Raw genomic sequence first — 22,857 nt, forward strand, 5'->3', positions numbered from 1 at the left:
CTTTTATTAAAAAACAACAACCGGAGGAGAGAATCAAACCAAAAAAAATCAGCAGTGAGGGGGATGGGGGAAGGGAGGGTCCCAGGAGGAGGAGGAGGAGGGGTCCCGGGATGGCTAAAGATTTGTGTGTGTCCCAGGACATATCCAGTCTTCTCCTTTGGAGTACAATGCAGCGGGTACTGTACTTCAGCAGGACCAAAATGCAGAGGCATGGGTGTTGAGTGCAATGGGTAGTGGGAGTCCGTAGTGCTGGACTGTGAGGGGGGAGGAATGCCATGAGTATAGACTGGAGCCAGGAGGTTGATAAGAGTGTGTTGGCGGTGTCTGGGGGGAGCATGGGAAAGAGTTTTGTGACAGCAGCTGCAGGGGAGAGCAGGCACGGAGCTGCTCAATTTGCAGTGCTAGAATCGCCTGGAGCATGTCCGCTTGGCGCTCCATAACATTTAAGAGCCGCTCCATGGCTTTATTCTGGTATGTCACATTCTCCTTTTGGTACCTCTTCTCGCTGTCCTGCTACTCCTTCAATTCCTGTTTCTCGGCCGCAGAGTGCATCATGACATCACGCAGAAAGCCCTCTTTAGTTCTTCTTGGCCACTTTCTAATTCTGCACAGCCGTTCAGCTGCCAATAACAAAGAAGGAGGCTGGGCTCCCAAGGTCATCTCTGTGAAGTTTAAATGCAACATTTTACAGAAGCAGTATTGTTTGCAACACAGAGAACACTTAGGCAGTGATTTAAAACACAGCCAGTATTCTCACACCTGTCATTAACTGGCTGACCCCAGGCAAGCACACATGAGCCATAAGACCCCCAAAATGGTGAGTAGTCACAGGGTCAGGATAAATCCCTCTTCCCAAACTGTGCTGTACACTGGGCATGTGGCTCTTGGGAAGAGCCAGCACTGCGGGGAATGATTATCATTCCTGTCCCCACACTTTCCACAGGATATGATCATTATGGAAGATGTCTTGCTGCTTCTCAAAGACTGCAGCTTCTGCCCTGGCCCCTATGCAGCTCGCCTGTGTGCAGCAATGGTCCCCATCACAGCACAGAGGTGTGGGAAAGTTACTGTTAATGGGGCAAGAAACAGGAGATGGCCTCCTCTCCTGTTTGCACTTCGCCAACATCTGACAGCTGTGACTGGCTAGCCTCCTCCGGGGTAGAAAAGAGCTCTTGGGTGCTTGCATCTCTGACCTCCGAGTCATCCTCTGCCATTGGGTCCCCCTCCCCCTCATGTCCTTGTCCAAGATTTCCTCCTCCTGGCTCCGTCCACTTTCGACTGGCACGCGAGCCACCGAAGTATCCACAGTGGCCTTCGCAGTAGAGGTCAGGTCACCGCTGAGTATCGTGTCCAAGTCTTTGTAGAACTGGCAGCTCATGGGTGCAGCACCGGAGCAGTGGTTTGCCTCCTGCACCTTGTGGTAGTCGTTCTGCAGCTCCTTCACTTTGAGCCTGCACCGCAGTGTGTCCTGGTCATGGCCCCTTTCTATCATGCATCGTGAAATCTGTCTCTAGGTATCATAATTCCTACGGCTGAAGCACAACTGGGAGTGGACAGCCTCCTCTCCCCAAATGCTGATGAGGTCCAGCAGCTGAGCATTGCTCCACATCAGGGATCGCCTGATGCGTGGAGCAGGCATGGCTACCTGGCAAGATGCGCTGAGACCACTGCACGCATCACCGAGCGAACAGGAAGTGGACTTTCAAAATTCCCAAGGAATTTATGGGGTGGAGATGATGGTTGGTCACCTGAGGGCAGGGCAGGGCAGGACAGTAGAGTTCAAACCGATGACCAGAGAGGCGAGAACAGGCATTGTGGGACACCTCCCAGAGGCCAATCACAGCGCTGTAATCAACCACGGTGTCTACACTGGCACCTTCTCTATTCAGGAGATTGATTGTCCATATTGTCTTAACTTGCATAGCACAAGTGGTGTTAGTGCTTATTAAATTATCTAGCCACTGTGTTTTGATTCTATGACTTCCTGTGCAGTGAGTCACAGATTAACTATAAAATAAATTCCTTTGTTCTAAAATTACTGCCTTTAATTTCAGCAAGTGTACACTTGTTGTTTTATGGGACAGGATACAAAGGTGAGAGGCTGATTAGTTTTCAGTGATCAGTTTTCAGTCTTTCCTCATTCTGAATGCATAACTTCCTCTTCTCCTTTCCAGGCTATTTAATGTTAGTCTATTTGTTAGTCCATCTTTGTAAATTCAGACACACATCTAGTCATTTTAGTTGCCCTTCTTCAGATTTCTTCAGTCTGTCCTATATCTCAATGAGGCCACCAGAATTGGTAATGCTATTTCAGATGATGGATGTACCATTTTTGTCATCCCTTTATTAATGCACCCATTCTCTATTTGTGTTAACTGCTGATGCCCAGGGGGCAGATGTCTTCATTGAGTATCTACAATGACTCCTGAATTTCTGTCCCTTTTGAGGATCTGGAAAGTTTGAAGCCCATAGGGGTAAGTATAGAAGTTAAAATAATTGTATCAGTATGCCTTACCATACACTCATCCAAGTTGGATTCCATCTGACATGCTGCCCAATCTCCACTATGTCTAAATCCATCAGGAGTTTCTCACAGTCCTTTAGACTAGTTTTTACTAACCAGAAAAATGTAGCACTATCAGGAGACCTCCCCAGCTTGTTGTTCACATCCTTCTCCAAATCATACAGGTGTCAATTGTGTCTTTAGGGCATAATCTGTTGTAAGGGTGGATGCCAGAGGAGCATCTGGATGCCTCTTTGAGCTCTTCAGTTGTACTGGATGAGAACAATTTGCTATATCCCTTTGAGAGGTGTAAAATATTGCCCTCCCCGACCACACACATGGGGAGAGGGAACCCACATTCATACCATTCAGATCTCTTACATACTCACCAAGTGCAAGGGCTGTGATTCTGGGCTGTCTTTTTTTCAGGCAACAAAAGTGGGGGGTGGAGGAGGCTCCTTACTTTCTCACACTCCACTTAGTGGCTACTTAGGCGCTAACCATAATCTAGTTCAGAGATAATTGTGGTATTAAAACTTCGGAACTTGTAGTCATATAGAAAAAAATGTACCATCAATAGCAGCCAACCAGAATCCAAGATCAATGTATGTGGTGTAGCTATATACAAAATAAAAAAGTCAATGGACACTGCTCTGTGTTCAGATTGGAGATTGGGTGTTTTTGGTTTCCTTTCATGAAGTTATTCAGCTGATTCTGTGATAGGATCCTTACAGTTGATACACACTAATGTGTTTATCTTACACAGTGAAATGTAATTGCAAATGTAGCTATTTGCATTTCATTAAATAGAAGAGGCTTTCAAACACAACATGTAACTTTCAAGAAAAAATTACCCATTTGAGACCATTATTGGGAAAAGATTTGTGATTACTTGAACAGTAGCTGTTAAAAGTGTGGTAAAGCTTTTATTATGGTGATTATTAACATGTATGTTAATGGGAGTTTAGGACTTTGTGAAGTCAAAACTACTGCCAAGACTTAGTTTATGGCCTCTGCATTGTTGAATACACACATCCCCACCCACTCCTCGTATTCTCCACCAAATAAAATATTACCTATGCAACAAACATCTACCAATGTGATATATGCCATCATGTGCCAGCAATGCCCCTCTGCCATGTACATTGGTCAAACTGGACAGTCTCTGCGTAAAAGAATAAATGGACACAAATCAGATGTCAAGAATTATAACATTCATAAACTAGTCGGAGAACACTTCAATCTCTCTGGTCACGCGATTACAGACATGAAAGTTGCGATATTACAAGAGAAAAACTTCAAATCCAGACTCCAGCGAGAGACTGCTGAATTGGAATTCATTTGCAAATTGGATACAATTAACTTAGGCTTGAATAGAGACTGGGAGTGGCTAAGTCATTATGCAAGGTAACCTATTTCCCCTTTTCAGAGTAACAGCTGTGTTAGTCTGTATTTGCAAAAAGAAAAGGAGTACTTGTGGCACCTTAGAGACTAACCAATTTATTTGAGCATAAGCTTTCGTGATACACTTCATGCATCCGATGAAGTGAGCTGTAGCTCACAAAAGCTTATGCTCAAATAAATTGGTTAGTCTCTAAGGTGCCACAAGTACTCCTTTTCTATTTCCCCTTGTTTTCCTAACCCCTCTCTACCCCCACTCCCTTCCTCAGACATTCTTGTTAAACCCTGGATTTGTGCTGGAAATGGCCCACCTTGATTATCATACACATTGTAAGGAGAGTGATCACTTTACATAAGCTATTACCAGCAGGAGAGTGGGGTGGGGGGAGAGAAAACCTTTTGTAGTGATAAACACCCATTTTTTCATGATTTGTGTGTATAAAAACAAACATCTTCTGTATTTTCCACAGTATGCATCCGATGAAGTGAGCTGTAGCTCACGAAAGCTTATGCTCAAATAAATTGGTTAGTCTCTAAGGTGCCACAAGTACTCCTTTTCTTCTTGCCCACATATTTTCTAAAACTACGTCAAACATTTCAAAGGTGAAATGAAGCTGTTCACTTTACCTGTAACCCTAATTGAATATGCCCCAGTATTACTGAGCACAGCAACCCTGTTGCACGTTACTCTTCACTGGCTACACCTCCTTACTTAGCAACTCTCTTGGCTAGAAACCTTCCAGCCACAATAAACATAGCATCCCTCAAAAGATGTGTTACAGCATCTAGGAGCCTGTGGAAACACTGTCTATGCCCGTCACATAGCTGACTGAGCAATCTTCTTTCACTGGACAGAGAGCCTTAGCAGCAACCACTCTATGTGGCCTCTCATTTTAAACGGTTTGCCAAACTAAAACTTGAAGCCTGCAATTTGGTTACCAGCTACAGCCCAGAAGGCGTTACATATGGCAGGGGCGTTTGGGTGTGTTTAAAAATTCTGGACTGTTGCAGGTTTAGTTACTCTTAAACATTTGGATAATTTAAGGAGCAAGACCCTTCTCTATGTGAGTAGGGGGAGCAGAATCAGACTTTCACAGGACAAAGCTGACTTGACTTCACAGAACTGTTTAAATGAAGTGCTGTCTAAATTCCCAGTCATCCCCCCAAATATCCTTATTAAACTGGAGATAAAGGGACACCTGCGCTTGAAATCTAGTCCTTTTAAAAATACAAAAAGTAGTTTCAACTACCTCTGAATCCCTTTGTCAATTTTTTGTGGCTTACCAGCACATTTTCCTATTTGTTTTCAATGTTTTTCTCTCCTATGTTGCTGTGCAAAAGATCCACACAAACACAGGAAAGTGACAGTATGTAGGAAAAAGTGAAATTGAATCTGTCAAATGCACTAAATAAACTGTGAAAAAATGAGAAATATTTTTTCCTTAATTTCTTTCAGGTTTAGTAATTGTAGATGTTATTTATAACTACAATTTGTTTAAAACAAAAAATCAGTTCAGAAAAGCGTGATTTCTAAGCTGACGGTCTTTTTAGGACAGTATATACATCAATATCTTAAGAGAAAACACATGAAAAGAAAGTTGTAATTTTAAAATAATGAATAAACACACTTTGGAAAGTATAGAAATGTGTCATTCGAAAACCTCAAACAACTTTAACTTCTCTAACTCCACCTCTGTGCCACCGGGTGTTCTTTCCATCTGTGTGACAAGTCTCTGAGCTGTTTGACATACTAAATCCTGTATTTCTTGGCAGTCTGACCATGAACCCAGGGGGCTAGGAACATCTGAAACCCTATATAGTTTGTTAGTTCATACAAGGACTCTAAGGGCTTGATCCTTTTCTTGCTTACACTGGTGCAAATCAGGACTGATTCCACTGAAGCCAATGAAATTACAAGAGTACAACAGTGGTATGAGATCAGAATCAGGCCCTAGGCTTGGATATTAGTTGCTACATAGCTGAAGTTGGGGATAAGATGTCCTCTGCTGCAGTATGATCACTGGCGATAACCAAGAGCTAAAATGAAAACATGCTTATGTCTCTTAGAGCACTTTCTGTCCATTGATCTCAAAATGTTTTACCAAGAAGGAAAGTATCATTATCCAAAAGTTACAGATGGAGAAACTGAATTGCAAACAGGGAACGTGACTTGACCAAGGTCAAGTTGCAGAGCCAGGAGCAGAGACCAGATTTCCTGAGTCTCAGGCCTGTGCTCAAGCCACTAGACTATGCTGCTGCCAAAATTATTATAAAACATCCAGTGCCTGGAGTGAGACAGCTATATAGGGAAGGTGGCATGGCGGTGGGATAGGTATACGGTGTGTATATAACATAAGTGGTGAACTTGTCTTGTCAGTGAAGAGTGAATAGGAAGATAGGCTGTGGTCACAGCTATTCCAGCACCCTGATCTCCTGTACTGTGTCATCCAGAACTCCTGGACCTTCTCTCCTCTGTGCTGATTGGCTGTTTGCTCCAGCCCCACTCTTGCTCCCTCCCTCACAGGGTATGTCTACACTGTGATTGGGGTGTGTGACTGCAGCATGTGTAGACAAACCTGAGCTAGCGTTAATCTAGTTAGTGTGGCTACCAAAGCAGTGAAACCGTGGCAGCCTGGACTTCAGCATGGGCTATACCAGCCCATCCAGGAGCCAGGGTACTTCCTGAGGTGAACCATGTACCGTGGCTTCACTGCTATTGGTCCCCAAGCTAGCTAGATTAAAGCTATACTTGTATGGTAACCTCTGCCCCCATAACCTCTCGTTTCCTTGTGTAATTAGCTTATAAGCTTTTTGGGACAGGGACTGTCTATTATTCTGTTTATCCAGTGCTAGGCAGAATGGAATCCCAATCTTGGCAGGCCTCTAGGCACTCATAATATAAATTAATAATAATAAATAGCACTTCTGTGCAGCACTGACATATATAACAAGCTCTGTTTGGGGACATTAGTGTCCATATGTAATAACTAATAGGTAATAACAATAAGAGATAGGGACTGTGGGTTGGAGAGGATTGTATGGCAGGTGGCAGTCTCTAGTGGAAGGTATATTGTGCGATGTAATGAATGTTCTGTTAAATGGGTAGCCAATGCTGGAGGATGAATACCCTCCAAAGACTTGTTGTAATGTTCTTTGTTAAAAAAATAAATAGAATTTTGTTTTTAAAACAAATGCACTGAGGGAGTGATAAGTTCAATAATAATTGAAATAGATAATGAGATCTCGTGTACCTGTCTGAGGGTCCCAAAAACCAGATCAAATAACAAAAGCTAACCACCCAATCTTCTCAGAAATACTAGCGCACCAGCTGTCAGTAAGGACAGAAGAAATCAAATTTGACAATTCTAGGCCAACTCCAGTTTGATACACAGTGTTTCAGGACAGAAATTAAAACAATTTTACATAAGGAAAAATCAGCTGAGACTTCAGTCACATCTCATAAACTTCCTGAGCTCACTTCTCAGGTGATGCAGGAGCTCAGAGGGGAGACAAAAGTGGCTTTACACCACCTTTCAATCCCCTAACACTGAGGCAGAAAATGAGATGATTCAACCCCTGGCACAACTGTGAACAGCTTCAAGGCTGCTCTAAATTGTGTAGACTATTAACAGGCCCAAGGGGTTGTTACGCTGTATGGAGACTGCTGAAGTACAGAGTGTTCTGGCCACAACCTTTCTTTGTCCAGGGTGCCACCAGAGGTGGTATAGAACCTGCCGTGGTGAAGCAGAACAAAGGGAATCTTGCTTGGGCCAGGATCTTCCTCCTTCCCGCATTCAGATTACCTCCAAAAGAAAGCACAGCCAAGAGAAGACACCTGTCCCTTTTGGGGCAGATCGGTTTCAGTTTGGGATAGCAGAGAGTTCAAAATGTGGTTTGTAACAGAATGCTAGCAACACCCTTAACAAATGGGGAGAGGCTGTCATCTCTTTGTAATGAAAGCATTTGCTGCAAGAGAAACTTTCAACTACAATACTGAAGAAATCCATCTGAAAGCCTGAATTCACACATAGTGCACTAGAGAAGGAATAAACACTAGTTATTTACCTCCCTGGTAAAATACATCATCTGATGTCAGTGAGAAATTTTGAACTTGGTTTCCATAAGATTCTAAAAATGCATCTTTTGGTCATACACATTGTGTGATATAAAGGTCTTTTTAAAGGTAAGTCTGCACTGCACACTCTTTATGTCAGTAAAAAGAAAAGGAGTACTTGTGGCACCTTAGAAACTAACCAATTTATTTGAGCATAAGCTTTTGTGAGCTACAGCTCACTTCATCGGATGCATTCAGTGAAGTGAGCTGTAGCTCACGAAAGCTTATGCTCAAATAAATTGGTTAGTCTCTAAGATGCCACAAGTACTCCTTTTCTTTTTGCGAATACAGACTAACATGGCTGCTACTCTGAAACCTGTCTTTATGTCAGTATGTAAAGTATCTACACTGCACAGCAGTCTAGGACAAGCATAAATACCAGTGTAGAGGGTGAGGCATTGCTTAGGTGAGTAAAGACATCCCTGAACCCTGTGAGTATGTACATGGCTCTCTACGCGCCCAAGCAGCACTTCCCACATCTACGCTGCCTTTTTAGCAGTGTAATGTCCCACTGCCTCTCCAGCAGCAGGGAAAGGCTCTGGCAGCGGGGAGGCGGCAGGGAAAGGCTCTGGACCAGCAGCTTCCTGCTGTGGAACCTTTCCCCACAGCAAGGAAATGCTTTGGCAGGGGAGAGGCAGTGGGGAAAGGAACCTTTTCCCCACTGCTTACCTCCTGTTGCAGCCTTTCTCTGCACTATGTAGCTACGCATACCCTACACATCACTGCCAGTCATGTGCAATGTAGATGTAGCCTAAGCTAGAGAGAAGATGATGCAAGCGATTCAGAATGCCATTTGCAAAACAGTGGGCCACAAAAAAAAAAAAGAAGAAGAAGCAGGTCTGGCATATGCTGAATCCATTCCTTTCTGTGGAGGAAGAAGTAAAAAATTCTTTCACATACAACTGAGGTCTTTCACAAGCTGCACTGCTCACAGAGTAACTGCAGTCAACAGCAAGGATGTTAGTTTGTCTGGAATCTCCCCCCTCCCACACCCCACACACCTCCTACCATCACCTCACATTCCATGAAATATAGAGCCAAGAACAGCATCTGCCTCAGCAACAGGAGACCTTGATGCAAGGTCTTGAATAGAATTCTCACTATACTACTTGTACCTCCTGGCTAGGTCCCTAGGTCAAGCACAGCGAGCTGCAAGAATAAAGCCTGGTTGAGACTGCTCTGACCTGCTGTCACACACTTCTCTAAATTACCTGTAAGATACCAGTCCTGAATGACTTAAGTGTGATTTTGCTTTGAGATGTGACTATTACTAGAGTGTAGCTCATTGTCATGGCATACGCCACCCTGAGCAGCTTACATAGCAGTGTCCTAGAGTGGCCAACCCTCCAGGAGTGTCCTGGAGTCTCCAGGAATTAAAGATTAATCTTTACTTAAAGATTCTGTCATGTGATGAAACCTCCAGGAATACATCCAACCAATATTGGCAACCTGATAGTGTCCCCTAGGAAACTTTTCAGGATCTGAATGTGTGCAATGTACTGGATTTAGAAAGCAAGTGACCAACTCTGACTGATGAGACATCTTTCTCCTAAAGCAACTTAGATCTTTGAAAATATCACACAGTTCTGTAAGAATTGATAAGAAAGTCAAATGGACTGCCTCTAGATTTTGAAAGGCTCTGAGAATGTTAGAATGGGTCTGACGCAGAACAAGTAAAATCTGGCTACAAAGCTAATTATTTCATCCAGGCCAGCTGTACTGAGAGTTATCCTAAAGACACCAAACATATTTTTTCAGTTTCAGGTCAGATATGGCCTACTCATCATAATGATATTTAGGAAGAAGGCTGACTATAACATGCTTACAAAGACCCCACAGATGACTAAAATTAGCTTGTTCTACAGCATTACCAATTACTAACTTTAGATGGTGATACAAACAGTGCTAAGTTTGGATCTCATCTTTCTGGCTCATCTTGGCTGGCAAATTATAATCTTAAAATAGCAATTATCTAATGAGGAAAATCCTGCAAGTTCTAGATATCTGGGTTCTAAAAATAGCCATCATTGTTTGTAAGACTTGCAAAATCCCTGTGAGCCACATTCTGGTTAAGCCTTGTGGAAATGTACCGGTTATCAGAAATGTGATGCACCAAAAGATGCCTGCAGTTACATCAAAATCTGCTTGGCATCAGACCAAACATCTACCTATTTGCCAGTCCGGGAAGGTGTAATGATAAACACCAGGTGATAACCACATAAAGCAGGAAAGCTTGCTCATGAACTTGCATTTTTCTGTGTCAGAGGAGTAGTTTAATTGGGTGCTGTGCACATGGCAATACTCAAAATATTGTACTCTTCTTTCTTCTTTATCCTCCCACACACTCAGGTCCACCAGCTTCTGCCCTTTATTTTTGGTCTTGTGCTGGTCTGTTCAAACTTCTGACTGTTATGTGGATGGATTTGGCTTCTGTCTCTATTGTTCTGCATAATGTTTCTCTAGGACCCCCTTCATGTTCTCTTTTCAGCTGGTATTCAGATTATCACTTGCCATGGAAATCATGTTGTTGGCATCCTTAAAGTGTGTCCTAAATATGTCCATTGTTGTCTTAGCATATTTGATGCTTTAGAGTGATTTGCTCTACTTGGACAAAAAGAAAAGGAGTACTTGTGGCACCTTAGAGACTAACCAATTTATTAGAGCATAAGCATCTGATGAAGTGAGCTGTAGCTCACGAAAGCTTATGCTCTAATAAATTGGTTAGTCTCTAAGGTGCCACAAGTACTCCTTTTCTTTTTGCGAATACAGACTAACACGGCTGTTACTCTGAAACCTCTACTTGGACACTTAAAGTTAGGTTTGAAAAGCCATATTTAGGCACATGATTGAAATGGATTGATTTTTTTTTCAAAGGTGCTGAGCACCCCATTGTCCATGGGAGCTGTGGGTGCTCAGCACTCTGGCTTCTGCAGTGAAATATGCAGAGGTTCACCCTTACTCCCACATGTCTTTAATTACAGAAACAGGGCCTGAATATGGATTTAGAAGACTAATTTTAGGCACCAAGGTTTGAAAAAAATTGTTCTAGCTGGTTGTATAGGTGAATTATGCTCTGCCTGGATTAATGATACTAGGAATCAAAACAGGTTCTTTTAAGCACTTTTACAGCTGAAGTATAGGAAATACTATTTCTCAATCTGTCGGCTATTTGTTGAATGAGATAATCATTTCTTTTCAGAACTACAACTAGGCACTGCTTTGACAGTTGATTTTATGCCATCTTTGGTACCCATTCTGTCTTCCCTATAACTCATTATTAGATATAAAATCTTTAACATATGGCAAAGTGATTTTGTCTCTGAAGAATTAAGTGCATATATCATTACAGACTTCATCCCAAAGAGGTGTCCATGGACGGAGATGACCATTTTCCATCTGTTTGTTTTATTCTCTGGTTTATTTGTCACCATTAAATGCTTCCGTCAGTGACAGAACTCCCAAAGTATGCATTAGTGAATTTCTATTTCAACTGGTGAGCAAGATGATATTGGAATGTGCAATATCAAGGGAAGAAAAATGAGGACAACCTACGGGGTTTGGTTTTGATATTTATGCATGATCATTTTTAAATAATCTTTTACGGCTCTGTAATGAATCCTACACTGTCATAGGCCCAATCCTAATACCTCTGAAGTGAGTGACAAAACTATTGACGTAAATAGGAACAGGAGGAGGAGCCCAAGTAGGATATTTTTCTTGATTATTTTTACATTTACCATCTACTGCCCCACTCCTGCAACTGATAGCATGTGAGTGCACTGGGGAGCCTAGGTGGAGTCCTAATGAATTAACTGAGGTTAGACAAAGATGAGGCAATCCTCCTGTACACTAGCAACTGCAGTATCAAGGCCCAAGGGCTGACTCTGGAAGGGCTCAAACTATGCCCCTAATTTCCATTTACTTCAATGGGAGTTAAGAGTGCTCCCAGGACCAGACCGTAAAAATGCGCAGTGCATCTGCTTTATCCAAAAAGGCAGCCCTTGTGAAGTAGTTGAAGTTTTCAGAGTTCACCTTACACTAGGGGAATCAGACAGTTCAGGGAGTTAGTAATGCCGCAGCCTCTTGCTTTTAGGGCCCTGGTTTGAATTCCATTCTGGATGGCAATGATTGAATGTGTTTCCCAGTTGACAGCTGTTTGGCCTATGTGAAACATGGTAGTGGTCTCAGGACATTTCCTGGTGGACAGGAGTTCAGGTCTCAGACTGTGACCATAATTGGCAGTGGCACTTTTGTTGGAAATCTGGAGCCGAGAAGCTAAGAGCTAATGATAGTTCCTGGGATCAGGGCTGAGCAACACTGATGGGGCAATGTGGGGGAATCATACACTGCTGATGCTTGTTCTATATATTTGGTGGGTACATTGAGGAGATCTGTTTTCAGAGCACCTTTCATAAAGGTATGTCTACCCTGCAAAGACACCTGTGGCTGGCCCGTGCCTGCTGACTTGGGCTAAGGGACTGTTTAATTGTAGTGTCAACATTTGGGCTCTGGCTGCAGGCTGAGCTCTGGGACACTCCCACCTTGCAGGGTCCTAGCGCCCCACAGCCCAGGCTCTAGCCCGGGTGGCAGGGGATGGATCACTTGATGATTACCTGTTCTGTTCATTCCCTCTGAAGCACCTGGCATTGACCACTGTCGGAAGACAGGATACTGACCCAGCATGGCCTTTCTTATGTTCTTATTAATAGAATAGCACCCACAATTAAAGGGCATAGGCAGTTTGATGTGTGCATAGCACAGTAAGGGCAGAAAATGAGGAACTTGTGTGAGAAACAAGCAGTGGGAGAAAATCAATTTTGAAATGTGTTTCAGAGTTTACACATAACAGGGATCCCATCCTATGCACCTAGAAATCTGTGAGGCAAAGTATTTTTTAGGGGGCGGACAGGAAGGTATCAGAAAAAGATCTGATGGTTGGAAAATATATTTCCAACCATTTAAAAATAAACTGATTCTGTTTTATGTTGTGGGCTTGTTGAATAAGTTGTGTATATGACACATTAAGTGGTGGGATGTTATGGTAATTATTAATGGCCCTTGATTACTTGGCTAACCATTGTATATAAACCCACATACAATAGCCTTTCCAGGAAGAATTTAGATCAACCCTTTGGGCAGGAATAACTGTTAGTCTCTTGTTTCAGCAACTTTTCAATTATTTGATTTCAAAACTAGGAGTTTTCCATTTTGGAAAACAGCATGTCCTTTTGACATCTGACTTTTAAAAAAAATGTTTCATGTCCCTTTCTAGTAATGAACTGTGAGGTTACCACTTGTGCACATGGGAGAAGGGTTAGGAAAAGTCTTTCAGAATTCTGAAGCCACATGTTCTACTGCAAAAATTGATGGTATTATTCCCTCTACTCCCTAAATTCAGTGAAACACACACACACACACAAGGCACAAGTGACATTGAACTTTTCAGGTCAGATCCATGCAGCAATATTAATATGAAAAATGTTACACTCCTATCTAATTCTCCTCCTCACACCCTGCTCTATAGGCATTTAAGAAATACCATTCTGCCCCCACATTCTTCCTTCTACTTTATGCTTTTCTTCCTTGCTCTTTATGCCAAGTCGGCTTTGATTTATACCAAGTGAGCATGGTAGTGGGTTGTGTGGAATATGGGCAGAATTTGGTCCACTTTCTCTGAGTTTCATTCCTTCTCTGTGAGGAATTCTATTTCCTTGTAGTCCTTGCTTGGAAATATTTTAAAAATTGCCAAGCTTTATAAGACTTCTAGCCCATCTAGTTGGTATGCCTCATTCGTCAGTGGCCAGTGGCTGATGTTCAGAGAAAGATGAATCCTTCCAACTAGTGTATCTAGATAAATGGGCATTGCTATTCATGGGGCAGGGGAAAACTCCTTCCAGCCTCTGGTTCCAGGAAAACATTATAGCATATGGGACTTAACTTTAAAGTCCCATTAACTTCAACTGACTTTAGCCATGTGCTTAAAGTACACATGTGCTTAAGTGCTCTCCTGAATCAGTCTCTCACATAAGAGAACTTTATAATCTAAAGAAACACAAAAGCAACACTGTGCTTTCAACAAATGTTCCTATCCTGGGTCAGACTTTTCTGTGTAGGTTCTATAAATGCTATCAGTTTGCTTCTCCCTCTCCTTTACAGCAAGCTTTTAAGCAGAATCTTAATAGTCTCCGTTTGTTGCAATCCATTTTCCACTTCATCTTTTTCTGATTCAGTTGTTTGTTTGGTGCTTCAGTATCATGGTGATAGGCGCCTTACAATCAGGGGTGAAAGTAAATTAGAGGACTTACCGGTACGCCGCAGTCCTGAGCAGAGGGCGTGGCCTCAACTGAAGAGACAGGGCCTTAAATCCCCGGGCCCTTTAAATCTTGATTTAAAGGGCCAGGGCTCCAGCTGCGGTAGTGGCGGCGGAAGCTCGGGGCCCTTTAAATCACCCCTGAGCTACCAGCTGCAGAGGCGGTGGGAGCCCCAGAGCTCGGGAGCGATTTAAAGGGCCCAGGGCTCCAGCTGCTGCTACCGCAGTGGAGCCCCAGGCCCTTTAAATCACTGAGGAGCCCTGGGGGCTCCCGGCTGCCACCGCTACCACAGGGCTCTGGGCTCTGGCAGAGCTTTAAAGGGCCTGGGGCTCCGCTGTAGTAGCAGCTGCCGGAGCCCCGAGCCCTTTAAATCCCTGCCTGAGCCCTGCTGCCCGAGCCCTGGGGTAGCAGTGGCCGGGCTTCATCAGGGATTTAAAGGGCCCCAGGGCTCCAGCCGCCACTACCTCCCCGGCCCTTTAAATGCCCGCTGGAGCCCCACCGCCACTACCCAAGGCTTTGGCAGCAGGGCTCCGGCAGGGATTTAAAGGGCCGGGGCAGTAGGGGTGGCTGGAGCTCTGGGGCTCTTTAAATCCCCACCAGAGCCCCCCCCCCGCTGCTACCCCAGGGCTTCGGCAGCAGGGCTCAGGCGGGGATTTAAAGGGCCAGGGCAGTAGGGGTGGCTGGAGCTCCGGGGTCCTTTAAATCCCCTCCAGAGCCCCACCGCTGCTACCCCAGGGCTCGGGCAGCAGGGTTCAGGCGGGGATTTAAAGGGCCCCGGGGCAGTAGCAGCAGCTGGAGCTCCGGGGCCCTTTAAATCCCTGCTGCAGCCCTGCCACCGCTACCCCAGGGCTTTAAATTGGCCTCTCTGAAAGCCGGTCCTGGTACGGCGCACCGGCTCTTAACGGTACGCCGTACTGGGGCGTACCGGCTTACTTTCACCTCTGCTTACAATTACCTTAGATAGATGAGTTAGATTTGATTTGTAACATGACCTGTGTACCCTTTAACACACTTTTCTCTAGGACATCTTAGCTCACACTCATGCGGCTTGACACTTTTCCCCTTCCTTGATTCTCATTTTTATCATAGTTTGACTCATATCACTTGTGCGTTCATGTGTCATGGGCTTAGTTCTTCCCTTATGCTCAGATTTGTGAACAGAATACAAACAATATAATTAAAATCTTTGATACTCTTTCTTCTTCTTCTTCTTTTCAAAAAAGACAAACCACAAATAAAATAATACAAATTATAGTTACTTTCACACATAAATTCTATAAGCAACATAAAATAAGACCGTACCTCATCAGAGAACAGTTAGAAGCGTAGAAAATGCCAGCTCTTGCACTCTGCTGTTTAAAACAAGTCTGAATTTAGTTTCCAAAAATTACTCAGTACAAATTAAGTACCTATTTCACTAGCAACAACCTTTTTATGGAAACTGCAGAGGTTACAAGAGCACATTTGATCAAGGCTTCAAATGTAGCAGCCATGACAGTGTGTCCTGGTGCCCTTTCAGAAGCAGAAATGGAATGATTATATGAATGAATGTCCCTCCCATTGGGCATTTTAATATTTAATATTTTAATCTGACTGCAAACATTTAATGATTTTATCATTTGTTGTTTCATCTTCAACTCCCGTAATTATGATGATTATTCACCTGCAGCTCCAGTCCTAGACTCAATAACTCTTCAGAAATGGGCCCAGGAGTCATTGAACTAAAATGGTATACTAAGCATCCTGGCTTGTACAGTAAACTCCAAAGTAAAATTAGTGCATAGGAAACCTGTAGTTTTAAATTAAATTAGTAAACCGAAATCAAATGTTATAAACAAATATTGCTAAATACATTACTTTTTCACTCTAGTATCATAGTAAGTTAGAAATGTCAAAGACCTTAAATTACTTTTGTCCATCTTCTTTCCAGTTACTGTTAGTTTGATAGTGTCTAGAAATTTGCTACGTACTTTACAAAAGCCTTTTTTAAGGCAAAGTTCCTGGCCAGAGATGCAATGAGAAGGTTTCAAACAGAAGTGGGAGGTAGGAAGGGAGCGGGGAGGACTAGGATATAGTTATAGTTATTTCACAGTGTGATTTTGTTTTGCCAGGAGCACTTCTTGAGAATGCATTGCAAATAATTAAAGTTTGGTTGTGTTCATTTGTTCTCAGTTAACTCACTTCTTGTAGACAACATGGCAGAAGTAAGTTTTAAAGAGGGATTTAAAGGAGAAGTGATGGATTGGAGCAGAGAGGGTCCATAGTAGGAGATAAGGTTAGCTGGGGCAGAACTGTGCCTGGCCTTCAAATGACGAACAAGGGGGCAGATCTGCAGCTGATATAAATTGTCATAGCTCCATTGAAGTCAGTGGGAGCTAGGACTGTTTACATTTGCACTTATTGGGGCAGATCCTCAGCAAACTTGAAGCAAGACAATGAGGAGCCGGTGCAGGGGTTCAAAGAGGAGGTGGTCATCTGAGTGATCAGCAAGGAAGATGATTTTAGCAGCATTTTGGATGGACTGTAAGGGTGGTCAGCGTGGGTATCAAGTTGACTAGAGAAGACACAATTATTGTCAAGGCAGGAGATGACTAAAGTGTGGACAAGCTGCTGATGCTGATGGGCCAGGTTGGATTTTCATTTATGACGTGGAGGAAGAAATGACAGGAATTGGACACATCCTGGATAGAAGGGGATGAGGAAATGAAGAAGTCAGAGGTGTCCCTACTTTGTATGTGATGGTGGTGTTGACACTAATGGAGAAGGGAAAAAGGATTTAAGAGGACAATGGGGATTCAGTCTATCACACTGGTAAGGGCTCCGTCCAGTCTTGCTTTAAGTAAATTGCACTGCTCTCTATTTTAATGGTCTCAGTCCAGGACACACAAATCACCATCAGAATTGGCACTAATCTGTTCCTTCATAGTTGCAGCAGACGGTCAAGGACATTATTAAGGGCATGGAGACTAAGATGCCCTAGGGATAGTCCCCTGCAGCTCATGGTTAAAGAACATAATGGTAGGGCAGTTGGGGAAACATCCTTTTCCACTGCTTGTATTGTACTTGGTCTGGGAATTACTAAAGGACTTCAGTCTCTGTAAATAGTAAATGCTGGGATTCAGTTGTAGATGTGAGGAAATTAACCACCTATAAACTGAGTTACCCAATCCTACCACCCTGATGTGTGTGTGTGTGGGGGGGTGTCAGTCACACCTTTTTTTGAAGAAATGTCCGTGCTAATCATCAATAGGTTAGCATATCTGCAAACATACACCCAAATAGCATAAAAGCACCCTCTTGGTGGACTTACAGTACACTAAACATCCTGGACACTCAAAGGTTACAATTACTCAGGATAATTAATGCCAAAATTCCTCAGTATTTCTCCGTTCTGGAATGGCTGAAGTAAACCTATTTACATTTAAACCCCTGAAAGAGTTTGAATTTTCTATTCTTGTCTGAAAACAGCTTTTACTTTCTTCTGCAGCTCTAACCTCATTCTTTTATTTAGAAGACTCTGCAGTTAGTTTTTGTCCTTTCCTGTGCTCAGTTCTCATTCATCAGCTGATTCGCTCTGTTACCCTCTGCTAGATATTACCTCCTCTTCTTTCCTAGGCTGTTCTTCTGTTTCAGAGGTTTTCACTTTGTCATGTTCAGTTGTGTCAGGCTTTTCTTTCAATTACCTCACACGGCTGAATGTGAAAAACATTCTAGTTTCTAGTCAGGAACTTTTCACATCTATCATCTTGTTCTTATTTCAATATTTTATATTGTACCATAGCTTACATTGTATTATATTGTACAACACTCTGTGTCTGTGTGTGTGTGTGTGTGTGTGTGTGTGTTTATTTATGTGTATGTAATGAGATTTTCTACTGGACCATCTTTGTTTCAACCCTTTTGTTCATTTTAGCGGCTCATTTCCCTGAATGCTGCATGTGTTATGGAACTGTTAATTAAAGTCAATGTTCAGGTTTGCAAAGAAACTTCTGTGTAACACATTTGAGTATTAAAAAAGAGCAGACCTTTAAAATTCAAATGCTTATGAATGACTTACAGTAGTGCTGAAGCTTACAGTATGCAAACAAATGATGAAACACACCTTTGCCATGCAACTTTTGAGAAATCAGTATTTACCTAAGGCAATCAGAGAAGGAGATTGCCCTTGTGTGTGAAATGAAAAGGGAGCAGAATATAATAGAAGGCATTTTTGGTCACAGCATACAAAGAATAATGATCCAAGAATCAAAATAGTAGAGAAATGTTGGTGGAATTTACTGCACAAATATGCTAGGACATCTTCAGGCTTTTCCACAGTATGATGCAGTCTCCTCATCCTTCTTAAATTCTTTCCAGGACAATATGAATTAAGTAGTTGCTAATCTTTAATCATCCTCCCAGTTTCCTTGAGATCCTGGTTAGAAGACGGCCTCACAATGTGGTCATAAAGCATCCTTGTTGTGTTATGATTCCTAAACAATAAAACCTACTGTATCACAACACATCCCCACCACATGGCTATCCACTGCTTTTGTGCTATAATTGTTGTCTGCATGTTTGTCATCTTAAATTATAAGCTCCTTGCAGCAGGTTCCTTGCCTCCTCTTTGTCCTGAATAGTACTGAGCACACAATCGGTGGTCAGTAAGTAATAATGGGAACAGATCTGACCTTTTAGGAACTGAAACGACTTCTGACTTGCCTTTATATCTCCACCACTGATAGCCTCCTCATTGGCCTTTGTTCTAAACATCTTCTGTCTGACAGTATGACCATTACCCCTGTGATTTTTTTCAAAGACTTCAACATGTCCCTCACCTTTGTTTTGTTTCTTTCCCCATATTCTTGTTCTGTCTCTCCATGTGATTATGATAATTTCACATCTCTCTAGGTTTCACTGTCCCGCTTTTAGCTTCCCTTCAACTTGATGGCCTGTGTTTCTGCCTCATGTATCATGATTGGCTGGCCAAACCCTCAGAGGTGCTGGAACTAAGGGTGTGGAGGAGAGGGGGTGCTCCCGCACCCCCTGGCTTGAACTGGTTTCCATTACATTCAGGGTTTACAGTTTGGTTCAACGGCTCTCAGCACCCCTATTATAAAAACTGTTCAAGCACCCCTGCAATCCCTTGTTTCTAGGACTAGTTCGGACAATGCTGTCATATCTGTTCTGCAGCTTCAGGTTGGCCCTATTTCAGGGGTCCTACCAAAGCAAGTGGACACACACAAGATAGAGCATAAGCTGCTTCATGTTGACCGAGAGATCTGTGATGCTTAACAATTTGAGATCTCTGGGTAATCATATGTGTCCTTATCTCAGCCTGACTAAAGCACCCTGCATGTTCTCTCTTTCTCCTGATCAACAGGAATCCTTCATCCTTTAATCCCCTAACTCCCCCACCCAACCATACAGAGAGTAAATTATCTGGATTTACATTGATGGATTGGTGCAGAATTTGGCATTATCTAGTCTCCACCCCTGCAACCTCCTGCTGGCCTGGCATAGGAGTCAGGGTAAGGAACTCACAGACTCTGGCCTCACAGTACTTTATTATTATTTGATGGAGTTGTTAAGATTTGATTTTACAACTAAGTGAATGTTAATTTACCTGGACTGTTATTGATACCTAAACTAGAAACAGTTTTTTCATTTTAAAATGATTAGTAATGAGAACATTCCATTAAATGCAGTTTTCAGGGCACTTTGTGACCTTACTGATAGTTCTCCATCCTTATCTTAACACATGCCTCATTTTTCCGAAACAATAGTAGAGTCTCGGTGGCAACTCTGAATTTCCTTAGTAAGAAAGACAGTGGATACGAGTCAGGTCATTTGAGGCTGTGGAAAGAAATGGGTGAAAGCTGTAAATGTTCTTAATTTACATTTGATTGGTGCAAGAGGAATCCTGAAAGAAAATGTAAATTCTAAAAATTACATCGGCATGTTTTTACCTCTATAGCCGTTTCAGCCTCTTCAATAAATATGTATTTATATGGATTTAAAAAACCCATGTTTTTGTATGACTGTAATGAAGGTCTGCTTACATTGCACAGTGTCTGCATTTTCCCAGTGCGTATTGTGCAATAATTTGGGTTTTTGTGGGCATACAAATTGTGCATGCAAAAATGTGGGTGGAAATTTAGGCCTCAGTTCAGCAAAGCACTTAAGCACATACTTAAGTTTAAGTACGTGCTTAAACGCTTTGCTCAATCAGGACCTGAGAGACTGAGTTCTGACCGCTTCAACAGTGATGCCTTTAAGGTAGTTCTGGCTCTGAATATCTAATATAAGGTTTAAGCACCTTATAACTATTAAAATGCATGATGGATAGCTGAAAAATATCAGTGTTCTGATATGCTATATGGTGATTACTTGAATAAATATTCAACATACTTGTTTTAAAGTAGAAGAAATAAATATACTTGAACATGCAGCAGAGGGGAAGAGATTCTTTCTCTTAGCAGTATTAGCGCTGCAGGCCTAATCTATTTTAAACTTATTTCTGCACTGAACTCTGCAAATGTGACTGAATACACCCAGGGAAAGTGATCTGATGAGTAAGAAGGTGCCATTTTCACAAAACTGCTTTTCAGATTAGAACTGCACATTTAAGAATGTGTTTGTAAGCCTTTGAAAACAGGAGGAGAGAAATGGTGGGACTGACATGTACTGACCTAATAACAGAGCTACACAGGTATTGCCAACCCCAGGCATTCAAAAAGCATGAGATGGTCTTTAAAATAATGAGATTAGAAAGAAAACATTTGCGGTTTTTCTGTTGTTGTGGTTTTGTTCTAGTTTCTGATTTCTGAGCCTTTAGGGTGCACTCACTTCACGTTTCCAAGCTTTCCCTCTGCAATCACAAGGGCTAGAAACTTCCTTTTTAAATTGAAAGCTGAGATTCTCATGGAATCAATTGATTCCAGCAGCTGGGGATTTGTGAAGAACACTAATCCTGTATCATGAGTAAGGCTAAGATTTTGTCACGAATATTTTTAGTAAAAGTCACAGACAGGTCACAGGCTTCTGTGAATTTTTCTTTATTGCCCGTGACCTGTCTCTGACTTCTATTAAAAATATCCATGACAAAAATGGGGAGCTACAGAATCCTCACACCATCCACCACAGCAGCTGGGCAGCTGTGGGGGCGTCGGAGCTCCAGGGTCCCCTGCCACCCATGGGCTTGTAGCTGTGGGATCCTCCTGCCATCTGCGGAGGCTCTGTGTGGCAGGGTCCCCCCACAACCCATGGCTTGGAGCTCTGGGGACACCCACTGCCTGCAACAGCTGGGAGCTACAGGGGGGGGCCTGCCGCCGCTGCCAGGTGGGAGCTGTGGGGTCCCCCCATGGCAGTTCGGAGCTCTGCAGGGCCCCCACCGCCCGTGGTGGCCAGGAGCTGCTGGGCTCGGAGCCCCCACCACCCTTGGTGTCTGAGAACTCCCAAGTCCCGCCGCCACCCATGGCAGCCCAGAGCTCCCGGGTCCCCCACTGTGGGCTGAAGTCATGGAGGTCTCTGGAAGTCATGTGACCAAATCGTAGCCTTAATCATGAGACAACATAATACTGTGTATGGTAGCCACCTTGGATTAGGGAGAAGAGCAGATACATTTGCAGGCTGATAGGAACTTTCATTGAGCAGAAAGATACAGTGTCTTGGAGACCTTCCCTTTTCTGTCTGTCTTTTCCTATAGCCAGCTGTCAAATTAAAAACAATAAGGAAAATCTCAGCACCTTTTTTTTTTCTGTACTTTTTAAATGTATTTTTCAAATGTTTGTATGCTCATATTTTTCTTCCTAGACAGGCCCCTCTTGCATCTCCTTTCGATTTTTAAAAAACAGGTAAGCTTTTTTTGCAACACCCTCCCAGTCAGATGGGTGTTGGTACTTTATTCTTCTAGCATTCTTTTTTAATTAGCCATTTTAAATGTTTCAGAAAATGGCTTTTACTCTCCTCCCTCCCATCCCCAGTGGAAGCCCTTAGGCTCTAGACAATGCCCAGCCAAGAATTTCCACTAGCAGGTCAGTGTAAAACGTTAATAAATTTTAGTCCTATAAGTATTATTACACAACATCTGTTCAGCACTGTAAATTACACAGCCCTTCTCCAACATAGGGGAATACATGTTGCATAGACCAGTCATCTTAACTTCTGTAGCTGGAAAGATAATAATTCAGCGATCAATTTGCAAACATCTAGAACAGTGGTTCCCAGACTTGTTCTGCCGCTTGTTCAGGGAAAGCCCCTGGTGGGCCGGGCCGGTTTGTTTACCTGCAGCGTCCGCAGGTTTGGCCGATCACGGCTCCCAGTGGCCGCGGTTCGCTGCTCCAGGCCAATGGGAGCTGCTGGAAGCAGCGGCCACAACATCCCTCGGCCTGCGCCGCTTCCAGCAAACTTGAGAAATGGTCTGAAGTAAATAGGATGAAATTCAATAAGGACAAATGCAAAGTACTCCACTTTGGAAGGAACAATCAGTTGCACACATACAAAATGGGAAATGACTGCCTAGAAAGGAGTACTGCGGAAAAGGATCT

General features: G+C 43.0%; 1 protein-coding gene across 1 annotated transcript in view; it reads left to right on the forward strand.

The window, feature by feature from the left end:
• DDAH1 (dimethylarginine dimethylaminohydrolase 1) overlaps positions 1 to 22,857 on the forward strand; it is a 148,398-nt gene that overhangs the window by 17,333 nt on the left and 108,208 nt on the right. The gene's annotated exons all lie outside the window — the stretch shown is intronic.

The sequence above is a fragment of the Lepidochelys olivacea genome, assembly GCF_965140295.1.
Source record: "Lepidochelys olivacea isolate rLepOli2 genome assembly, chromosome: 8".
Classification (NCBI taxonomy): domain Eukaryota; kingdom Metazoa; phylum Chordata; order Testudines; family Cheloniidae; genus Lepidochelys; species Lepidochelys olivacea.